Genomic DNA, 21,912 nt, shown 5'->3' on the forward strand with positions numbered 1-21,912 from the left:
TTTGGTAGAACCGTCCAAATTGTACAGCTTGGTCTTTGAAAACCGACTGTGACATCCTAATGAAATGGAGCTGAATCCAATTTCTCAAGGAAGTGGTCCCAGAGAAATGCATTATGTAGAGTAACAGGGTCACTGAATGTTTTTATGTTGGTTTTCCATTATTTTGTGGAATAGTCGACTTAAAAACTGTGCTTCCAGGATCACCTGTTGCTTCAAACAACCACGAAGCGGCGACCAAACCGGGCCCAACGCGAGAAACAGCCGAGCAGAGAGCGAGCGTCCTCTGCGAAAAACCCTCAGATTCCACCAACGGGGAGTCGGAGGGAGAAGACGCGGCAGAAGGCCGCCGGCAGCGCAGTCGGCCGGACGAGAGAGGAACGCGGAGCCGGAACAACGCGGCGCCGTTTGTTGCGCTGCCAGGAACGGAGAAAATCCCTGGCAAAAAGCAAGGCAAAGATATCATGTATTACCAATCTAATCAGGGCGGGAGCCGCTAGCCGGCTCCGTTTGCAGTGGAAACCCCCCTAAGCAGCGCATTACGATCCGAGAAAGCGAAGAAGTGGAGGTTTGGCTAATGTGCGCCGAGGAGTGTGGGAGCGTTTGTGCTCCTCTTTCATCCTGGCTTTTTGCACCGGAGCTCCGGGCGCCTCCCGGTGTGAGCTCTCCATCCGGAGCGGAGCAACAGCCCCCTTCTGTTTTCTAAATGTGGCCTCATGTCTGTCTCTGTGGCGCGGTAAGGCGGATGCTGGCGGTGGGCGGCATGGGGGAGAAGGGCGTCCACACGGGGCTTTAGCCTTCGCACGTACAGTACCCACACTCTGGGTACGTGTGTGTGTGTGTGTGTGTGTGTGTGCGCGCGCTTGGCGTTGGGGGAGGCGGTTGTGTGACAGAGCGCATTTGATGGAGGCAGGAAAAATGGTCGTCAGATCAGTCGCCGTGGTAATTGGGCGCTCTTGACGTTGTCATTTGCTGCGCCTGGAGCCTCCATTAGTGTGTGTGTGTGTGTGTGTGTGTGTGTGTGTGTGCGCGTGTGCGTGTGTGGTGCTGTATGTCTTGACACTTCGCATTAGGCACAGCCCATAACCTCAATATATGGCTCCCGCTCGCGGCTCCTCTCTGGCAGCGGAGCCCGCGATGTGCGGTACACATGTGTCTACGTGAACATACGTGTTTATGCAGATGTGTTTAATAGTGTGGTTAATCAAACACGTCCGACCGTGAATGTTTAACGATGACACGTGTCCCGTATGGAGCAGCCCACACAGTGGCTGCGCCGTTCAAGGAGCTTCCTCTTCCTCATCCAAACGTTCATGACACAAATCCCACACCCGACTTTAGTGCCGTAGTAGGAAAAAGTCAGGCTCCTGTTTTAATCAAACGGCCCCTAAAGCTCACATCTACATCCATTCTCTGATTATTAGGCTGCGTTTGGACCATTGGTCCGGGGCCCGCCTCCTCGTCATCCTCTCTGACCTGCAGCCTTTGTGCCTGGAGTCCTCTCCACTGGAGGCCCATTAGCGCCTTCCTTCGCTCCGTGTGCTGCGTCTCCTGCTGGATCCTCCTCCCTCCTCACACGCGGCGCCCGCTGTGCTATTTGTGCCTCCTGGTACACGGAGAGCGCGTACGCTTGCTGACATTTGCATACGTGCGCACACCCCAACCCCGACGCACACACTGCCCCCCCCCTCTATCTGTGTGTTTCGTAATGTGTGTGTAGAGTTGACATTTTACTGTTCTCTCAGTGCCGGCCGCCGTCTCCCGCTCTTCACCCCTCAGTAATTTCCCCACTGACTGTCTGCTATCTGCCTCCTCCCTGCTTCTAGCTCACTTCTCTTATATGAGATGGTGCCACAGTCACCTCCATTTTGTCACCATGACCTCAATATGGTTTGCCCACCGCCCATGCTTCTGTTGTCTGTACACACGCTGCTCTCCCCGTTTTTACAGCCTGTCACTGTTTGCCTCACGTTCCGGATTCTGATAATGAGCCCGGATCAATTTATTACTTTCGCTGACCTTTTCAGACACACACTGTTAGTCTGGCGTCACTGGACTGGAAGGAATCAATAGTTCTCCATTAATGACTGAATATGAAATAAAACAGAGAGCAGGGTTCAACTGCTGTCTTTAAAAGCTAATATCAAAGCTGCCAATAGCAAATATCGTCTGGATTCACAAGCTTAAGTCCAGTAATTATTCAGTTTCCCTCAGACCCGTAGCAGAATGGAAATGCCTCTGAAGCACGATTAGACATGGTTCACAGAAACCTACTGCACTGATATGGAGAATGATAATAATATTAGAATTATACACACAGAAAATCTTACTGAAATGGTTGAAAGTGCATAATTGTGTGTGTGTTCCTGCTGTAAAAATACCTTATTTTTATCAACATACAGTATGATCAGTCAGACTGCTTGTGGTGGAGTTTGGGTTGTTTGTCTGATGTTGCTTCCTCCCGCTTCCCTCTCGTGCTGGTTGACTCCGGGGCGTCTTTGAAGGATTTTGACTTCTTAAGTCTCCGTCCCGTTTAGCTCCTCTGTTTGTCTTCATCTGTTTGCTTTTGTGACGAGCTCACCCTCGGTTTATATTGACCTTTGGTTTTTGAGAGCTCCTCTGTCCTCCGTGTTGTCCTCATCCCTCTCCTCCTCCAGTTCACTGTCTGTGCTTGAACCATCCAATCACACGCCTTTACATTCACACACATCCTCCTTAAATCTACACCTGTGCTCTTCTGGGTATATGCCAATACTCAGTTCTCTGTGTGTGTGTGTGTGTGTGTGTGTGTGTGTGTGTGTGTGTGTGTGTGTGTGTGTGTGTGTGTGTGTGTGTGTGTGTACCTACTGTTAATTAACCCCCTTCACCCCACCGCCCCCCCAGGAGTTGCACTGTTCTTAGCTGGCTCCCTCAGCTTCATCCGACTAATCCACACCTGAGTCTTCGCCTCACACATACACAACCAGACACATTCACGTACACACAGATCACATCATAGTGAGTGCATGGTGTGAAAAGTGCCGCTTGTATAAATCTAAAGTATATCTGTACTGCAGCACCTGCGTAAGTGTGTGTTTTTACGTGTAACTGTGTGTGATATCACATAGTCGGAGCTGAAACGCGTTATACACACCTGGGAGGATTCAGGCTCATATAGTTATGCCACATTGGTGCACATGCAGTCATGTAAAAAGGACACACACACACACACTCACACACACACACACACACACACACACACACCACAACTACTGTATGCAGACGCACATGCTCAAATAGCCAGGTGCACCTCTCTAGGGCCTCGGCGCTAGTTGTCTGGCTGTCACTGTGGCACGCTGTGCCAGAGAAAGAGGGAGGCGAGGCTGAAGCGTGCCGTTGCGCAGCCCACTAAGGACAACAACTGTGTCTCTCGATGACACACACACTCCCACACCGACACACACTCCCAAACCTACAAACTCACCAAGGGCTGGGTCTGGATTACAGCTCTCTGCCTCTTTGTGTGGATACCAGACACGGGCCCTACTGCCAAGGCAAATGCCAACCCAGATGCCAACGAATGTGCGCGGACTTGTTGTGCGTGTGTGTGTGTGTGTGTACGTGCATGAGTGCATGAGTGTGTTTTGGGCAGGAGAAGAGTGACGGGCACAATGCACACATGAGCGGCGTGTGTTTGATTAGCGAGCAAACAAGTAGACTGGCGTGCGTACATACAGACGGCGGCAGTGCGCGCACCCCTCTCACACACACGCACACACACTCAGGGGCACACACACAAACACACGTTCTCCATTGTGACTTTATATGCGGGAGCTAATTGTCTCTCTGGTGCTTTTTGTTTTGCTATTATGTGCTTCCCCCTGTTTAAATGGAGATACTGTCCAAGCTTGTGTGTGTGTGTGTGTGTGTGTGTGTGTGTGTGTGTGTGTGTGTGTGTGTGTGTGTGTGTGTGTGTGTGTGTGTGTGTGGGTGTGTGTGGGTGTGGGTGTGTGTGCAGGCATGTGTGCCTTTTCAATCCCCTCACTTGGACGCCCACAAAAACGTTTGTCCTGAAAGAGTCCTGCTGTTGATGTGATTGTTGCGTGGCCGCTTCCATATTTGGGCAGATTCAATATTCCTCTCCGCTGCCGTGCTGCCAGCTGCATTGACCACACTATTTGCCTTTCCCTGTCATTCAGGAATGCTCGGGCCCGTTCGAACCTAAACACAGCTTGTGTTTATACCACCGGCCTTGTGAAACGCTGGGGCTGTTAATACACTCGAGAATTATCCTAAAACAAATAACTTTCAATCGTCAAGGTCAGGGAGGTATGAAAATACGTTGTCCCGGGTTCCTCGGCCCTCCCTGTGGCAGCATCGGGCGTTACGAGCTAGCGTGGCACCGGGCATTTTATGGCCCATATTAGGGTTGGACGGTGATCAGGATGTTATTGAATGTGTTGGCCGGCGAAATCCGTCAAGCAGGCGACAGCGCCAACACCATCATAGAGGGCTAAACACTGCTTAAAAAAGCAGAGCTATAGCTCTCTCTACACTCAATTTCACTTTATTTTAAAGCTGTGCCAGCACAAGTGAAAAGTCATTGTCAAGGGGGAATACAGGAGTGTATTTTAGCAGCCAATCGTGGTCCGGGGAGATGTCCGAAACGGCCTGTTTTATGAGCACGGTCTCTGGGAAACTATCCTCTGTTGAACCTGCGCTGACCAGGCACAGGTGGCCAGGATTTAATGAAGAGGCTGTGAATGTGGTGGCCAGAAAATACAGAAAAGTAGTGTGTGGAGAGCGAACGTTTTCCCAAATAAAGCACAGAAGAGCCTTTTTTTTTTTTTTTTTTTTTCCAGTGCACGAACAAGAGCACCGTCTCCAGCGGCGACCGAAAACAGTCCACCAGCTGTTTGCCTCCACGATTCCTGAATTGCCATTATCTTTTTGAAGCCGCGTTCCTTTTACTTACTTTGATTTTTCTTTCCAAACAAGCAGCACGCAGGATGAAGTGTATTAGGCGGCACTTAGCAGTAATAGCCGAGCCACTCTAGAGCTGGTCTTTAACATATTTACAGAATATTGGACGATGCGTTACAGCGACGGGCTGCTGTCACACAGGCAGCTGGGACTTTTGGTCCAAAGCAGCTTTTGTTTTGAAGTCGTCTGCGAGCGTGTGAAGTTTCCTTCCCGACTCGCCGCCTAGATGTCTGTTATCATGAGCCCGTGTGCTTCCTCTCATCCTAAATACATGTATTTTGTCGCCATGACCTCCTCCATCCACCTATGGAGGCGCTGACAGCCCCGCAGCGTGACCCTGTCATTACACATGTGTGTGTGGCCGTGACTGCAACATGTGGGTTAACAAAATAACTGCTATGATAATGAAGCGGCAATTTCCCCCAGACCTCATGCTGCTCTCAGGTAATTGGGGTGTTTACAGACAGAAATATTACGGCACGTACTTGCGAGGGGATGCGGTCGCATCTGTCTCGGCGCCGCGAGCCTGTGCTGCAGGTTTTGGGAGCGTGTGCGTGTGTGTTTGTGCGTCTGGACAGGTGGGCGGCTGTGTTTGGACAGTTGACAGCTGAGTGTGACAGATGACGTCTCCATCCTACTATTATAGAGAGATGAGAGCGAAGGACGAGCGTGTGCGTTTGTCCATGTGACTCACTAGAGGTGGGAGGGTGGCTTTGAACCCACGCACGCGCACACCCGCACACCCACACACACACACACACACACACACTAGCCAAGGAGTTTTCGGGGATGCCCGCGCACACTCCGTGCATTTAGGTGTTGTTGTTGAGAAGTAAGGGGCGTTCGCTGACAACCGTGACAGATGATGTCTTCATCCAGCTGTTTCAGAAGACGTTGCGTCGGCGTCTGTGTCTGTGTGTAGTGAGTGTGCATGTGTCAGGGTCATACCAGCCTCCAGGCATTTTGGACTTGATTCTAGTAAGGCGGGATAAAAAGGAGGGGTTGTTAGAATTCACACCCCAGGAATGTCTATATTCCTGTCTCCTCTTGTGGGAATTTCCTATCGTCTCAACCTGTTTATCTTTCACGCGTTCACTCGCTCCTCTATCCCTGGGGTGACAGGTAGAGAGGGGGGGGGGGAGCCGTCGACGCACACCTGGTTTACTTTTGTGCAGGGAGAGAGAAACGGATAATGAACGATAGACAAATGCAAGCGAGAGGGAGGTAGACCTTGAGTTAGTCCTCTGCATCTCTGCTTTATTCATTCAGAATCTGCTGCATAACTGTGTGTGTGTGTGTGTGTGTGTGCTCTTCAGTGTCCTTGTTGGTTTGTGCATCACTGCACTTACTTATGTGTCCTCTATCTTGCGTGCATACACAATATATGCATAATGTGCTATTTTGGTGGGGCCCTTTCTCCCAAAGTGCTCTGCTGCAGTACGAGCACATGCAATTCCACAGCAGTTTAAGCAGAAGGCTGATATTGCAGCTTTATAGCCACACAGCGCACAATAAGGGTTTGTTGGATTGGACCAATTTGCTTGTTTTAAAGCATAATAGCAGTAAAATAGGTCTATTAGTATTATTACTTTCATATAAAAAGAGCGGCAGTGATGCTCAACACGCTACATTGTGAGAGACTTTTGAAGGTGTGAAGAGGAAAGCGTTCCTCTTGCTGAGTAAGTTTTCTACAGTAACTCTAACAGGTAGGTGGCCAGATGGAGGGGATGTTGGTGACATTGGTGCTGCGATTTGACCTCACTCTGCTCACGCCCATTACTATGAGAAAATTGTTTAAAACACTGGCACATCCGACAAAAGGAGAGTTAAAAATAATAAACAGCTTTAGAAAAGGAAGCTTAAAGACAGGATCAAGGTCCATGACGCTCTACAATGAATACAACAATATCATAGGTGTGAAAATGCATCTGTTTTAAGCAAACTGTAACCTTTGAACCCATAGAAGAAACAAAAAGCCTGAGTAGTTTGGGGTAGTGAGTTATGTAGGGGAGAGGAATGAAGGTTTTGACAGTAGAGGCTGGTTATTATTTTATTTTATTATATGTTTTTGTTATGATCTTTTTTTAAAACTTCTCTGATCTCTTCTGGAGACCTTTTACTTCTACTAATTCATTTTATTTCTAGAGCACCTTATAAAATATGAGGTTTAGCCCTTCAGTACAGTGAGTACAGTACACCTATATAGATGTATACTGAAAAAGAACCCAATAAATCCCACTTGAGCAGACGTCAGCGACAGTGGGGAGGAAAAACTGAAACCTGCAGCAGTAGAACCGAGTGGGCGGTGGTCTGCCTCCCCTGGTTGGCGTTCCACATTTAGAAACCACAAGCCGACCAGCACGCCGAGCACACAGCGTTCTGACGCGAGCATGCGAGCTCTTTAAGATGGAGCTGCATCATGAAGTGCTTTGTAAGTGAGGAGGAGAATTTTGTGTCCAGCTCTTAATGGATAATTTACCTCTTTTGTACACTACTAAACAACAGCAAGGACATAATAGGGATTTCAAATAGTTGAGGCTTGCAGGTACTGAGGTGTAATATTATTGTACAATTTAGACGTATCCATGCAGAAGTACAACTACTGAACAGTGTGAAATGTGTTGCTTCCAGCGTAGAGACTGAATAGTCAACCGTGACTAATGTGATCCACCAAACTAGTTAACATTTCTGCAGGACATCTCCACTCAGGGTTAATGTGCTCTTTTTTCATTTTACATTACTCCAACATACTAATTCATATATTACAATGCGCTGCGTACAGAAAATGTGGAATAGAGAAGCGCAGCAAAGGTCTCCAGCCGGTCTCGTCCAGCGCCGGCTCCGTCTTCCATTTTATTAATCATAAATACAAGCTTGGAGCACTGTATTTCTCCGTCTGTGTGGTTGAAGTTAAACAGTCTCAGCGAACGAAGCATGGATTCAAGCGAACTTGTGGAGTGATGTTATGTATATGAAACAACTTGAGTGACCGCAGTCAAAGCCAATCTGCCTTCAAACATCAAACCAAACACCCCGGCGTCCAATTTACAGCAGGAATCAATTCCTTGTTTCCCTTTTAAACGGCGTGTTGAGCACTTTAACCACAGCCCAACGCGTGCCTGTCAACATAACTGCAATGGAAACAGGGAGCGGGGCTGATGTAAAACCTGTAGGAATCCGTGTAACCTGTGATCAGAAGAGCCTTTTGAGGTCGGGCCGTGACGCGGCTGAATCGCAGCCGACAATGGAAATCGCCCTGCAACACCGCTCCCCGCTACGATCGCCACCTCGCTGGGGAGCGCGCGTTACGCCATCGCTGTACTCCGATTGCTAGCATAACGATCCGTGAGGCGCTCGCGTCGCGGCCCTGAGATGCCGTCTCAGGCACAGACTGGGAGTTCTACAGGGAAACGTTGGCAGGTGGGGCCGAGGGTGCGGCATGTGGAGGCGCCTGGTCTTTGTACGTGTGCGCTGTAGAGGAAGCGGCTGCAGCGACATTTGCATGCAGAAGTAGAACAAGAGGACAGATTTGCATTTGGGTAAAGGTGCAGGTGCGCTCTGGGCTGTCCTGTCTGGTCTGTGTGTGCAGTCTGCATCAGATATATTAAAGCTCAGCCTTCTTACTTCCCTCCAGCTCTCGGTATTGTTATCATTTATGCTAAAGTGGTTCAGGTAGTGCTAGAGCTAATGATTTACTGGTGACACAGAAATGAGTTTTCACTTTGCGTATTCGTCTCTTAACCGGCTGGATGACCTTGGTGGGACTGAAAAAAGTGTATGTTCTACCAGGTTTGAGTATTACAGGATATGCGTTGCGCGTTTATGTATTTGCAGCGGAGCACATCGCATTCGAACATGTCTGGCTGCATTGATGTGGAGTGGCTGAGAGGAGTCCCTGTGTTTTCTTTGTGCTGATGAGTGGCCAAGCCTTGGGCACTTGTATTTTAATTAGCATCAGGTTGTATGAACTCGTAATGCATGAAACAGCGGTGTAAGATCTGTCCTTTCGCTTGAAAGCCTCATGGAGAGGTTTTGTTTGAGACGGCAAAATGGCCAGGGCAGCTGAAAGGGAAAGGGCTGTGAGCAAGAGAAAACAACCTGAAATGGTGGCGGCTGCTGGGTTCATGGCCAGAGCGTGTGTGCGTTTGTGTGCGCGCGTGTGTGTGTGTGTGTGTGTGTGTGTGTGTGTGTGTGTGTGTGTGTGTGTGTTTAGCAGGAGAGATCCAGAGAAAGAATAGACAGAGGGGGGAGGACTAAACACAAGGCTGCAGAAAAACACAACCTGACAAACACAAGTATTGATTTGACTGTCCTCCCTCTGTGTCTCTTTCTGTCTCCTCCTCTCCTTCGGCCTCACAGCTCCTCAGCTTTTATTTCCTTCTCCCTCTTTCTCTGCCTTTTTCATCTAGAGAGCAACTGGAGGACTTTATTTTCTATCCTTCTTGAAGTACTGTACGGATGGATGGAGGACAGGATGGAGGGGCGAGGAAGGGGACGAGGTTTAAAGAGCGAGACATAAATGGATCGGAAAAGAAAAGTGGCAATGGAGAGACAGTGAGAAAGAGGAGAAATGGGGCCGGTAGTTGTTGAAATGAGTGCAACCGGTGCAGCTGAGATGGAAGGAGATGGCTAAAGTGGAGTAGCTGGGGGGGAAAAGACAAGAAGAATAAGAAATAAGGAAACAGACTAGATAGCAATAGGAAGGAGGTGAGGTCTGTATAGCAGGGATGAAGAGGAGAAGACAACAGCAAAGGATGCTGGGAGAAGTAAAGTGGTGTAAATAGGGTTTCTGGTCCTGCCCGACCCCCCCCTCGACACCCCCTCGTTATCTCTATTAGCACCTGCTGGGCTAACGAGGGCTTTGCTCCTCGTTGCCAAGGCAACGCCTCGCCAACCTTTGCTCATTCTTCCTTTCCTTCTCTCCTCACCCCCCCATCCACACCACCAACCCACTCACCCACACACACATGCACCTTCTAACTTCAGCAACCACTAACTACCTTCAATCTTAAGCCCTCCCTCCTCCCCTCCGCCGCTTCCTCTCCAGGTAATGAAAGGAAGATATGAAGCAGGGGGTGTGTAGGGAAGGAGAGGGAGGGTGCGGGGAGGAGGAGGAGGAGGAGGGGATGCTCAAAGGAAAAAGAAATCTGCTGTACCCTGTTGACTGTTCTGTGTATTGTAATAATGTAGCATGCCCTGATGTAGTGGTTGGATGTGGAGTGGACAAAGTCTCAGGAAACAGATCAAAGAAAGTCGTAAACACAGATACACAGCTAATTCGGTGCATGATGCCTTCACTGACAAGCTTTCAGTCTCCTCCTACTGAACAATTGGCAATTTGCTACCTTGATTACATTCATTATTTACTGTGTAGTGTTTCAGATATTTTCCTCCAGTATAGCAGTTTTTAGATCCTCCACCTGCATAAAAATACCGTGCGCGCCATGTATTTTAATTAGCACAAGGTCGTATTTGTAGCATTAAATTAGATGCAACTAACAGTTGGTTATTTCATGAAAGACACACTGACATGTCACAGCAGGAAAAGCACAGGTGTAAATAAGAAAGTGATTCATTGGTTTCATTTATATGCACTGGCCTCGGATCCCTGCTGCTGTGCGTGCTGGCTCCCTGTCACGGTCCTGAATAGAACACAGGTATTGTTAATGTTACCGGTGATGTACTGTATGCGCCCTTTCTGCTTAATGTCAAGATGTGTGCTGTGAATAAGACCTTTTCAACATCTATCATCCTGCACACTACTTAAGGAATAGTTGTATGCCGTAGAATTCTTCCATAGTTCAAACTTTCGTATGGATTCAAGTCATCTAATTAGTTCAGTATTTATTGACGTTAATAATACTTTCAGCAGCAAAAGCATGAAGAAAAGGTACTTTAGAGCACAATGATCTACTGTCATTATTAAAAATAAACATGTTTAATGTGCTTTTATTGTACATTATACAGCTAAAGGTTGTAAATAGGAGCTTAATTTGAATCATCAGAGTCGAAATGACTTGGGGTTGGATTCAAATGCACCAGTTTAGCTTAGCATAAAGAGAAGCAGCTAACCTGCCTTGACGGACTTGTAGGAAAGCGTTTGGCCTTAAGCGCTGACAGAAATGAGTAGTGGTTTTAACATGTTGGTTTCAGTGTGGCTTCTAACATGTTAATTAGGGGGGTTGGTATCTCTGGGGACAGAGGCAGGCCAGCTGTTTCAGTCCTTATGCTAAGCTAAGTGACCACTGGCTACAATTACATCTCTCTATAAAAGCATTAGAATGGTATTAATTTGCTCCTCTGCCTCCTGGCAATAAATGCCAGTAGAGCAATTTGCTGAAATGTTACTCTGTTCATTTAAAGTGCAAGTGTCCAAGGATGGAACTTAAAGAGGCCATTCAAAGTTCACACCTGTGAGGTTTTGAAAATGGCCTAGTTGTAACATCTTCTGAGTCGATCATGTGCTTTTGGCATGTTTTTGTTGGACTACGGAGGCGAACCACTGAAGGTGTGGCTCCCACCTTGAGGCAGGAAGGAGGTGCTGGGACGGAGTGTGCAGGGGCCCCTTGGCTCATGTTCGCGTCTTCTGGGACGAAAGATGAAGTTGCTTTCCTGTAATGAAAGCGTCCCGACTAGTGTTGGTAGGCGAGTGTGTTTTTTGTATGGAAGTGGATGGATGCACACAGGACACAAGATGCAACTACAAATATGAAAAGGCAAGAAATCCTCACTGTGAGCGAGTAAATATCCTGGCTGAGTTTAAATAACCATCCTTCCAGCATGAAGGTTACATCTGAAGATATGGAGCAATGTATTTTCTGTGCTAATATTGATATTGGCCTTCGAAAACGGCAATAATAGTAAAATCAACAGAGCAGAGCAGAGGGAGGCTTTGCTCCTGCGTTGCTCACAGAAGACCATTTTGTTTCTTGTACTTCACTTCCTCCTCTCGTTCCCTGACAGGCCTGTTTCAGCGTTCAATACCATCTCCAGCTCTCAGAGCGATGTCTCAACAGCTGCTCTCACTAATACATGAATGCGTAGCCGGTGAAAAGCCTGCAGGGGTAAATACTGGAAGGTGAGCCCAGGTACAGTACAATAACCAAAGGAACAGGCTTCAGTATATACAGTAATCTGCCTTCAAGTACGTCCTTCATCCAGCAGCTTCTCCAATAAACGAAGTCGTTGCCCGTCTAGACAGTGGGTTCAAGAGGCGGAGACACACGCGCACAGAAGAAGCGCTTGTGAATTCACCGCGTGTCGGGTGAGTGCTGATAATGAAGCTGTCTGTGGTGATCAATAGAGATCAGCCCTCGTCGGTGCTCGTTGCCCCGGCCTTCTCTGCTTCCCTCGCCCCTCTTATCTCGGTCCTCCCTCAACGGTTTGCCCCATCATTGCTCAACCTCCTCCATCCGCACCAGCACCGCCGCCTCAAACATTCGCGGCCCGGCTGGAATGAAGAGAAAAACCCTCGTCTGAAGGCTATTGGTTTTGGTGCCGCCAACAGACGGTCAAAATGAGAGGAAACTCTCAAAATGTGTTGATGGAAAGCTGATATCATCATTGGTATTTGGAGTTTGGAGTTCAGCGTGGTAAATTATGGATTTCTCCGCTGACTGTGATTTTGAAGGAAACATTAAAATCAAAACATTTAAACTCCACACTAATTATAGGAATAATTATGGTAGCCTTAAGGACACCCAAGTGGATTAATGTAGCCAGTCTTTCACCTGTGAGGCTTTATTGCCTGTTCAGCAAATAGAGAACCCCCTGGGAACTGTGAATACTAATATTTTAGTAACGTTGCAGGTTTACGTCAACCGTCAGTGCCTAGAAAGTCGGGTCAGGTCTAGCCTTAAATGCCAAGCACCTGCACTCTCCATGCTCCCGGCTCCCTCCTCCCTGCGCTCCGTGGAGATCTCGCTTGATTGCTAGCGGTTGATGGCTGTGCGGAGGGAAGGGAAGAGGCGAGATGGAGAGGGAAGATGAGCGGGTGCAGCTGAGAAATGATGGGGTGCCATTTGCCCCCTCGTGCAAATCCTTGGCCGGGGGTTTTCAGATGTTCACACCATCGCAGCTGCGAAGAAGGACGAGGGAGACGGAGCGATTTGGGGGAGAGAAGAGGCTGAGTGAGGAAATTAGAAAAAAATAAATAAATAGCATGAAACCGAGAGTGGCCGCAAAAATGGCTGTTGCGGAAGACACTGCAATTGTTGATGCTGGTGAAGGTTGGAGTCGGTAGTAGTGTTTTTTTTTGGGTATAAGTTGCCACAGCAGGTGTGATTCTTCCCCCCTCTGGGGGCTTTTACTGTAGTGATGGCCAGTCTTAGTGTACAGTAGGAGGCAGCTGTAGGTGGAGGGGTCTTTTTTTGGAGACGCCTTGGTAGTTTTTATTTGTTGCTCCTGTCGGATCAACTGTTGTCATCCCTGTTACTGCGGTGGTTGTTGTTCCTGCTCCGGCTACTATTTTTCATCCATGTTGATCCAGCCAGCTGGCTGCTCATTCAGTGGCCCTGTGTCAACAGATAGGCCCGAGATGGATGCCCACTGGTCTTTTGTTGCTGTTTGAGGCCCCCACCAACGCCTCCCTTGCCTTTAACATTTTCTTCTTCCCTCTTTTTCACCGTCTCCCTCTGTCCATTCATTCTTTCCGCCGCTGTGATTTGTGGCGGCAGGCGGCGATAGGGGAGGAGGTGTAACTGCAGGGTAGGCTTGTATTAAAGGAGGCACGGGGAAAACGACAGGATGGAGAGAGGTGGAGGGACGCAGGGCACAACGGTGGGTAAATAAAGGGACGTGAGGTGGGTGGTAGCGGTTTGTCAGGCCAGACACGCTGTTGCAAGTGTGTCTGTCTCGACATGGATGCGTACATGTGCACCAACCAGGGCTGAGTCAGTAAATCTGTGTGTGCGAGCGCATGACAACACAATGTACTTCTCTGTGAATCTTCTCACAGATGGACTGCAGCAAACAACAACAGGCCTTATTCATATTTATGAGCCAAAACTATAACATGAATATTTAATGCCAACCGTTTCTGACCGCCTGCTCACTGTCTATCAGTGTGGACAATTAGTGGTGCAGCTACAATATAGGTGGGGACAAGTAATGGTTTTAAGGTTGGTCATTGCGAGTGTTGAGTCCTGCCGACATCCCTTTGACACTTGGGAAATAAATCTTTTTTTTTGCTTGTTTTGTCATTTTTATATAAAAATGTTCTTACTGTTATTGAATAGAAATTGTTCCCACACAGGCCAGAGTCAGGCCAGAGTCAGCAATCAAAACGATTTGAAGTACATACCAGCTACCTGAAGCTACGGTCATGTTTATCTAACCCTAAATGGAGTTTAATTGTGTACGTTATGCTCGAACAGCCTTCACTGATTATATTCTTAATCTGCTGCCTGTCCTCTGCAGCATAGTCTGCACCTCTAAATGCACCGTAGTCCATAGCAATTATCAAACTCTTAACATGCTGTTGTTATTATTGTTATTACTTGTTTGATAAGAGTATGAAACTTTTCCAAATGTATGGTTTAGACCACTAGTTGTGATTTTGTTGGCGTTGGAGGCTTTTTAACCGAGTACCTTCAGTCTTGTCTATCCCTGTGTAGATGACCTACTCTCTGAACTGTCCCTGAACTCATCTAGATGGAGCAGCAGCTGATAAACCTCTCAAGCTACTCTGGACACAAATATGTGTACTGTAATTAATTAGTCCAGCATAACGTAAATGAAACAGGATGTAGGTATATGGAGGCTCCAAAAACATTGTAATGTCACATAAGACAAATTCTGTCTTCAGTAAAGTCCATAGTAGATTAAATGACCACAAGTTTGTGGCTTCATTAGATTACTGTAAAACTTCATCCAGGACTCTCAGCCAGTGGTGAAGTGTTAAATCACATGTTATGGTAATGGAAAACTGAAAATGCAGCCCAGCCTGTGTGTGTGTGTGTGTGTGTGTGTGTGTGTGTGTGTGTGTGTGTGTGTGTGTGTGTGTGTGTGTGTGTGTGTGTGTGTGCGTGTGTGTGTGTGTGTGTGTGTTTAGGGAATCGGTGGGATTTTATTACATTCTCCTATTCTGCGTGTCAGTGAATCACCATCTTTCTCCCTTTCTCCATGCAACAATATCTCTCAAAATAAACTGTCACAGTTGCTCAGATGAAGAAATATGAACTGAAAATATCGTGCATGAGAGAGTGTGTGTCTGTGTGTGTGTGTGCGTGTGTGTGTGTCTGAGAGAGTGAGTGTGTAAGCATCCATCTGCGTTTGTTCTTACCGATGTGTCACACCACAGTGCGCTTATGCAGCTATTTGGCAGTGATGGTCGGTCCCATGTCAAGGCACACGCCCGCACAAGCACAAGCACACACACACACGCACACATATACATATACATGTACATCCATAGCTGATTTCCAGCCTAATATGAGTGTAAATAAGACAGGAGGGCCGCTCATACACAGGATGCACACAGCACTCAGTGTCACTGTCACTGCAGGCATAGAGAGGGTGAGAAAGCAGAGTCAACAAGATGGGAGAGAGGAGGGATGGAGCCAGGGAGGAAGGGGAGGGCAGAGGAGTGGTGGATACTGCTCATTGCCATTGTTATTCCCCCCTGCAGAAAATGGCTACCTCCATTAAGTCGCTAATGATCCCTGCACTGTGCCACGGCAGCACTGGAGAGAGCGACCAAAAGGTCTGAGCATATGAGAGCAGGGGAGTTATTCACGGCAGAGGTGAAATTATGGCGCGAGTGATGGAAGGGGAAAGAAACAGGGAACGACAAGAGGAAGGGAACAGAGAAGAGGGGGTGAAAAAGAGGAAGCGGTAGAATTAAACGAGTCAAGAGTGAATGAACGCAGCAGTGCAGTGGAGTGAGGGAAGGCGCTGCAGGCAGGCTGAGACAACATGGACGTGACGCGCGTTTGCCGCGCGGCGCCGCGTCCCGATCCGGCGTAGTTTCCAACGTCTGATCCGTCCCTGCCACTGGAGCATGACATTAATGGACACGCATGGCCCGGGCGGGCGCACACACGAGCGCGCACACGGATACAAACGTTCAGTCGGAGCTGCTGAGGCGCCGTACGAAGAGACGCGCCCATCATTCCTCTCGTGCGCACGACACGCGGAGCATGAACGCGTGCATCACGATCTGTCAAGAGCAGAGACGCGCAGACGCCTCGTGCAAGTCTGCAGCCGCAGCCTTGTCCTTCAGCCAATCACTCGGAAGATCTGCTTATTGAAGAGCGTGCGAATGCCACGGCGAGATGTTTGATTTGAATTTGAATTTTAAAACATCTCCCTCATTATATTTTCCATTATTTAATCAATTATTCATGAAATCCACAAACGAGCAAGGGTGCTTCGACGTCGAGCAAACACTCGGACAGCCCTGAACTTGATTCACCGTGTCTCCTTCATAACCTCCAAGTGCACGGGCCCCTGCCTCGTCTACAAGTGGCTGCTAAGGACTCTCGGATAGCGACGGGGGAGGAGGGGGGGTGTCTGATGAGAGAGAGAGAGGGCTGCCGTGGACAAAGAGAAGGAAGTTGGAGGGATGGCGGCAGAAGGAGATGCAGAGAGGGGTGGCAGATGGAGGAAGATGAGAAGTGGGGCGCTTGGGAAAGGCAGAAGGATGAAGGGGAGAAGTAATGGAGAGGATGGGAGCGGCAGACACAATGGGGGAGAGAGGCAGACGGCAAGACAGAGGGCAAACTGAGTTAAAGCAACCAAGGCGACGAGCAGCATCTGTGATCGATAATACGGGTCCAACGTGTGCTAGGCGGAGCGGAGCGCCAGTCGGGCCTAGGCCTCGGGTATGTCGCATGGCTACGGCCAACGAACGCCTGCTGGACCAGGATATTGTGCTTAAATAATACAACAAAATCACTTGTTTCACTCTTTTTTTCATCCCCTCGTCCCTCTGTCTGTGTCTGTGGGCTGGCAAGATAAATAAAGAGATGTAATGAGAAATCTTACAAGCTCGTGAGGAGCAACCATTGTGTTCCTATATTACAAGTCGTGAATAGTAAACGGGCCCTCGCTGTAGTCAAGACACAATTCGGGCGAAGACAAATAGGCACTAGGATGAAATAAAAGGTGGGACATGGGGTCTTGAGGATATTGAAAAAGCAACAAATGACCTTCTCAAAGTTTCATCTTGTGGCCCTGTCTTTCTGGCTCTGCGAGTTCCATTCTCTTGCCTCCGCCATCTCCCTCTTTCCCACTCACTCACCCTCTAATGGTTATTTACCTTGTTGGAAAGGGCTTCGCTTTCTCACCGGAGAGATCGACAACAGGACGTGAGCGAGAAGAGCAAAGCCCGGGCAGCACAGGACGGGAGGGAAAGGCGCGAGAGCGGGAGAACGGGAGAAAAGGACCACGAAAAATATATCATTCACGTCGGTTTCCCCGGAGACGCAGACTCTCCCTCCCACTCTCCCTCACAGCTGTAATGGAAAGGAAGGCTCGGCCACAGACAGAGGGGAAAGAAAAAACAAATTACATGTCAATATTTGTTCCCACCGGCTGCCTGGGCTGAAACAGATACATTACATTCTCTTAGTCTTTTACCCCTCAAGCCAGTTGGAGAGCTATACAGTACCTTTGTTTGGGATCAGTAGCGGTCGCCCGGGAGAACGCAGACACGCTGAGATGGTGAGCGAGGCGGTCGAGGAAAGGTATGAGCGCGAGAGGCGAGAGGGTGAGCGGATGACTAATGCTGACAAACAATGACTTTAAGGCCACAGAATGAGGAGAAGCAGCGAGTGGACATTTCCCACAGCAGGTCTGCGGAATACAAACGATGAGCCGAATCATTGCTCCGGGCTCCTTCGCCGCTACGAGCACTCGCGGCTCCTGAGCCACGGGCCGCACCTCGTGGACGATGATTTGTTTGTGTTGGATGTTGCCGGTAATCTCACACCTACAGTTTCCAAACCACACTGGAAAAGTTTGTTTTGTATCCCTGTAATACTTTATTATCAGATATTAAATGGAATGCAGGCCTGTAGCTTCTTTATTGGGTGGTTTTAATACCCTATTGTCTAAAAAAACAGCTTCTGTTGATGGACCTCTTTTTGCAAGCTGCCAAGTTGCTCTTACTTGGCAGTAATACAGATATGAAAACATTAACAGCTTGATAAGAGTTTACAGACAGGCTAGCGGCGCTGTGACAGAAACGCACAGCAGGGCTTTGAGGTGAACGTTAGCACGCAACAGTGGGCGCGCATGCTGATGCAAAGCAGTACAGCAGGTCCTGTGACTACAGCACAAGCCCATCCCCACTCCAGACCACGATGGACGGTGGCTGTTGGTGTCTGGGCACTGGTGCCAGCCATCTCCCCTTGTTCTTACAGTATCTGTTCATCTCCTAATTTGCTCAGATTCAGTTTGCAAAGAGCCAAGGAAACCGTACTTGTTCGGTCTTGTTCTAATTGTCTAGACTCTGGCTTTAGCGCTTAACATGCGCAGCGAGGGGCTTTTCCTCAGCATCGCATGGCCTGACCTTGCACCGAACGTGCCGGGACGTCCACGTCCGGAAAGACTGGGAACTGTCTAGAATACTTTCCACAGTGTGACAGTTGAACTTCAGCGTGTTAAGAAAGAAATAGTTCCATAACCATTTCCAGATTGATATGCAGCAACTACTGTATTACCATTGCTTATGTCTGTCCATTTTGGCATTGTGTTATCGCATTTGAATGTGCCAGAGCAGCAAACTGCAAAAGCTCTGCTATTATAGAAGCCTGCACATCTGCTGATGATCAGTTCATCAAGGGCATCTGGCTGGAACTTACAGTACTCTTAAATCCTATGACAGGACGCAGGTGCTTGGTATTGCCTTCTGTATTTTTTCTCTCTTTGGCGTTCTTTTAATTTAAAAATATGCCATAAAACAAGTTATTTGTTGTTTGTCTAAGGATGTTTTTGAGTCCAAAAAAGAGGATGGGCCAAATGTAAACATGACTTTATAGTTTGAGAGTAAATAATTAGTAAGTAGCCTCTTCAGCTCATAATTTTGTTTCTAGGGGTCTCTTAATCAGTTGGCTCTATCAGTGTGCATTGTTGGAAGAAATAATAGGGAATGAATTACCCTGCAACTAAAGGCAGTTCCCCCACATAATGCATCCCCCCATCAGCAAAGTAGCATCACTGTCTAAATGTAGGACAAGCAGTAAGTCTGATTAATATCCCAATTTTCTGAAAGCATAGAGTCCTTTGAGTATTCAAACCAATCCAATCAAGGAAACTCTACGTTTAACACAAAGATGGTTCTAAATGTTCCTGTTTTGTAGACTTCAGATCATTTATCATTGCTAATAAATGCAACAAAGAAATTCTGGGCATCATTACAATGTCTGATGCTGTCTGGTGTAGCTGCGCGTCCTCGAACTAGAGGTGTGAAATTCTGGGCGGGCAGGCGGGCGCATGGTTTGCTAATCAGTGGCCATGGTTTCGTAATTAAGCTCCAAAACATTTTAATTCAGTGTGTTAGCATGCTAACATTCACTCATTAGTGCTAAACACAGCACAGCTGAGGTAGATGGGAATACCATTAGACCTGCAGCTGTTTAGTCCTAGCACAGAGAGCAGGACAAGTTCAGATAAGAACAACTGAGGTGTCGGCTTTGCCTCTAGGTTGTTTACACCTTTCGCGGAGAGACCATGAAATGCAATGAGACAAAAAGAACAACCGCAACTGTAAACCTCCAAAACATGACGTCTTATCAATGAGATCACCTGCCACGGGACGCCAGGCTGGTGTCCTTTGAACTGGTCACTGCGGTGCATCCATTGTGTCCTTAGTTAATATTCTTGCACCAAAGGCATGGCTCGCTGCAGTGGACAGGGCCCCAGAGAAGGGAAGTCAGTTTGTATGTCACGACTGATGACCTGTTTGACACCAGCTAATTATTGGCCGGAGGCAGCGGGGCTTTCCTTCCACCGTTTGTGAGAGCCTTCTGTGCTTACCAACATCATTTACAAATCAATGCCACGCTATCTAGCAGTGCTTACAGCCATCGGAATATTGATTGAGAGACGTTAAGGTCATCCAAAGTTGGACTGTTGACTGGACATTGGCTGCTTTAATCAGCAAAATAGTGGTAACTTCATTACACTCTGCTTTGTGTTTCTTTTCCAAGCAGCTGCCATCTAACCTTTTCCTTATCAAGGAGGTTCCTTCAAAATCACCCTTTTACATCAGAATTTGACGAAAGCAAACATTGATGTTACCAAGGCAACGGTCTTCCAAAGGAGTTTGATTGTGTGATTAGTGTTGTAGAGGTTTTAACACAACCTGAATGAAAGTTAATAAATAAAGTGCTTTTGGAACAGGTGGTGTTTCACCTCAGGCTGCAGTTTTCTGCCTGTGTTTTATCCAGGATGAGTCTGCCGTCTACAGTATGTTATCTGTCAAATGATTTAATTTGACATGATTTAACATGCTAACAAATTAAAAGCTGCCTCTCCTAATTTTAAGGTCATTTTATTTTGCACACAGGATTAAATAGCATAAATACCTGTTGTGTTGTAGACAGATTATCCTGGCATTAAACTGGCGTGGAAAAAATGATTTTGTTTATTATGTAGAAACATGAAGTATGAAATACAAACAGATTAGATAGAGTAGCTCTAAATCATATATCTCCCTGTTCACTAGTGCAAATAAGACAAACTACAGAAACAAAACGATTACGTTGCATGTGTGAGCCCTCAAAAGAAGTTATTCCCTGAAATTGCCAAAAATGTTAAACGTGTTGCTCAGGTGCCGATTACCATTTTTGGCATGAAATCAATCTGAGCAAGCTTCGCGGCGGCTCCAGTCAACTACCGAACTGCACGTTTCAGTCAGACTGGAGGCACATTTTGGTTTTCGTCCATTTGCATTTCACATTTCGAGGAATCTGGCGACTTCTAATGAGTAGAAAATGTGCTGCGGATTAGCTACTAGTGTTAAAATGGAAAGGTCAACAGCAGAGTGTGTCTGCGGAGAGGCGTCCTGAAGCGACACCTGAAGGTTGAGCCAGAGCCACCAGTTGCAGAGGCGTATGTGACACGCAGCCCTGAAAAGGCCTTCACGCAGGGACACGGTGGCCTTTTTAAAGAAGGTAACCTTCCCGGGGTGAGAGATGACTGCTTGTGCTCGTCACCGTACTCATTCTTAAACGCTCACTTTAAAACAAGGCCCCAGGGGCCTCATTTGAGTAGGGACAGTGCTTCACAGGCAACATTTGACCTTTCAAGCCCTAAATGTTTTTATTCCTCAGCTAGTTGGATTTTGCATATGCAAAGGATTCCCCAAAGGATATGGATTGCAGATGGCAAAATAGCTGTTTTCATTTAATTGTCCCCAGTGTTCCCAGTCCAGATCAAAATTTGATTTGTAAGCTACATTTTTGGAAATCGAAACCATACTTTTCCGAGTTCAGATCCCAGGGTTGGCTTCGCATGCACACGGCTTTGATCATGTGACTCGGCCAGACGTCCTCCGCCTCCCTCACGTTACTGCTGTATGTGCCACTCGTGTTCCGTCTCATCTGCCCTGTCGTCTCTGCCGCTGTACGACATAATCAAACAGCTTCTCCAGTGCGCCGAACATGTGCCATCAGTGGATGCCGTCGCCTGTAAAATGTGCACTTCATGTCGGAGATAATCATTTTTTTCTGATAGTGAAGCAGATTGACCTCTTCAACTCTCCTTTGGCGTTTTTGAGGAAATAGCATTTTGGCTTATCACCTCTGCCCTGAAGAGATTTGTTAGCCAGTGGGTCCATGCAACCATATGATTTCAGTCTCACTTCATACACTGATAAGGATCATTCCCCTACAAAAAAAACACATTACACCTAATATTGCAGCATGCTGTACCAATCATCTAATACTCAGAGATGTATTTCCCACACTGGGGAAAAAGCAATCATCACAAGGAAAAAAACTAGTTCTC

At 47.5% G+C, this 21,912-nt stretch overlaps 1 protein-coding gene across 3 annotated transcripts in view; it reads left to right on the forward strand.

The window, feature by feature from the left end:
• The window catches only part of serpinh2 (serine (or cysteine) peptidase inhibitor, clade H, member 2), an 89,736-nt gene that overhangs the window by 31,953 nt on the left and 35,871 nt on the right, over positions 1-21,912 (forward strand). The gene's annotated exons all lie outside the window — the stretch shown is intronic.

The sequence above is a fragment of the Betta splendens genome, chromosome 2 (genome assembly GCF_900634795.4).
Source record: "Betta splendens chromosome 2, fBetSpl5.4, whole genome shotgun sequence".
In the NCBI taxonomy this organism is placed as follows: domain Eukaryota; kingdom Metazoa; phylum Chordata; class Actinopteri; order Anabantiformes; family Osphronemidae; genus Betta; species Betta splendens.